The sequence below is a fragment of the Penaeus japonicus genome, unplaced genomic scaffold (assembly GCF_977035675.1).
Source record: "Penaeus japonicus unplaced genomic scaffold, GWHDUDI00000001_assembly GWHDUDI00000006, whole genome shotgun sequence".
Classification (NCBI taxonomy): domain Eukaryota; kingdom Metazoa; phylum Arthropoda; class Malacostraca; order Decapoda; family Penaeidae; genus Penaeus; species Penaeus japonicus.
Window position 1 is genome coordinate 25,882,041 of NW_028234408.1, and position 2,500 is coordinate 25,884,540.

Consider the following 2,500-nt stretch of genomic DNA (forward strand, 5'->3'; position numbering starts at 1 on the left):
TGGCATGGAGTGTGAGGTAGATGGTTTATAGATTTCACATACTGAACAGAGATAAATTAGTCTAACACATTTATTAATAAAGTATAGACAATCAGGATGGAATTTGGTTATCTGTAAAACACCTAGTTATGTATTTATGTAGCAGGGCTTACAATGTATTGGAAAAATTAATTAAAGTACAAGAAAATCCTTTCATCTTAAAATTAAAGTACCACTTTATAAATGTTAAGTTTACTATCCTAAATAGTGTGTCATTATTTTTGTTAACCCTCTTTGCATTTTGGCACAATTCATATCAAAATGATGAGAATTCAAAGTTTACTGGTGACATGATTCACAAGAACAATCATGCATATTCATAAACATTCAGTTTTAAAATGCATTAGAGTGGACTTGTCGTAGCAGGTCATCTATAATATAAAAAAAAATGGTCAACTCCATAGACAAATTGGTCTAGAAGCCACTTCAGTTACAAAATCAGTACAGTTTCAGCACATAGCATGTTTTTTTTTTCTTTCTTTTTTTCACTTTTCAGAAACTATTTGTTGTATCATAATTCTGATTATGGTATTGGAAAGCTCTAAACATTCCAATTCAAACAGCATATTGTATAAAATATTTGTTTTAGAAAATTTCAGTATCATAAATTTTGGGTCCACACAAGTGAGGTAGTAATGTTACATTAGAGACATTTAGAATAGTTAGGTTGGGTCCTGCATTGGAAAACCGACCATCGATCCTCTTGTGCAACAGCCTCAGTTTACTTGACTATACACTATACACTCATCATAGAGGCAAATGACTATACAAAGATTTTTTTGATAGTTATCAAATACTTATTTTTTTCCATTATCATGAGAATATCATTATAATTAATATAAACTCATCAGAATGTCTAAGAGAACATTTTAATTTATGATATCATACACTGAACCCTCACATATACTTTTATATACTTACATGTACTTTACGCATTTATCTCAAAACTTGTTTTTGTTGAGTTTGCTCTTTACCCTTTGTATTTTGATTACATCATAAATACTCAATCCAAGTAAGATTATTATAAATCAAAGGGGACAGAATGATGTAAATTTACACATCTAAGCCTAAATAAAATGTACTGTGGTTACCAGAAAACTGCATATGTCTAGGATTTTTCAAAATCTCCACAACATTCCTATTATAAATATATCAATTCTATCTACACTAGTGTGTAGCATCGTCCCTAGGCTACATACTGTCCCTAAACTGTGCACTCCATCATATGAGCATGCTGGGGTTGGGGGGGCCTAGAAGCTTCTAGGTCACCCTTTGTCTACAAAAGACATTTATTTTCTCTTTAACAACATTCTAGACATGCATACAAAGCTTTATATTCCAAATGATATATATTGATTCTGATGGTATACTGATATATTTGTGATGTACTAAACATATGTATAACCAACCCCATGATGAGTATTACATATGTGTGTATAGCTCAAAAATCAATATGTGACTATATGGAGGTTCATAGTGAATACATAACACTATGCTAATGATCTGAATGTGATACATCAATAAGAACTAATAAAACAATTCCTCTGGGTCACACACTCTACCTAGTCAGGCTATCAGTGAAGTGCCCTTTGATCCTCAAAGTTGACTTTCAGCAATGTTAATGGATTGTGCCAGCAGTGTGGTCCATATTATAAGCCCTGATTTTCTCAAGGGAGTGTAATGCTAGTCTCTATAGACAAACCACAGGAAAAGCTGTTAGAGTGTGTATGAATGACCATCTGTGGCACTGGTTTCCCTTATAACTCACCCTATTAAGAGTCCTCATAAGAATTATCCAGAAATAGGTGGAAAAATGCATCATTCAGTGAAAGTCAAGAACTTGATTAAGCCATAGGGAAGCAAGAGAATGATTCATGTGGTGAAATTGGACATAAAAAGGATAAGAAAATGATGAAGATTAACAATAACTATGTTCCCATTACACCCCACAAAATCTATATGACTGGCATTTCTGGAAGTTGCTGTAACATAGTAGAAACTGGATTGGTTATAACTTGTTTCATACTACCAAAGGGGAAATACCCCTTGATTTTGTTAAGTGAAAGGGAATCAACCTCCCCCAAGCTCAAACAACAACTTCTTTTAAAGAGATGTGTAATCAAGTATGATATATAATCCAACTGCATGGACATGTAGCCCAATGTTGCAGTGTGTGCTGGGGAACACTCTTTGAAGAGTTCCCCTGTAATACCAAGGAATGTATCTGCCCTATTCAAGTTTTTCGGGACATTAAAACAGCAAACACACAGTCTACAGCTGAAGTTTAAGTTTAAATGAACAAGTTTAACAACATAAGGAGGACAGACAAAGACAAGGAAAAGATGAACTATGAAAATCAATGTAATGATGACAGTGAGAGCAGTGTTTAATCACCAGGGCAATGTGTAGTGCTGTTAGTGCTAACAGTCATTGTAACAGGATTCATGAAATACTGAGCCTG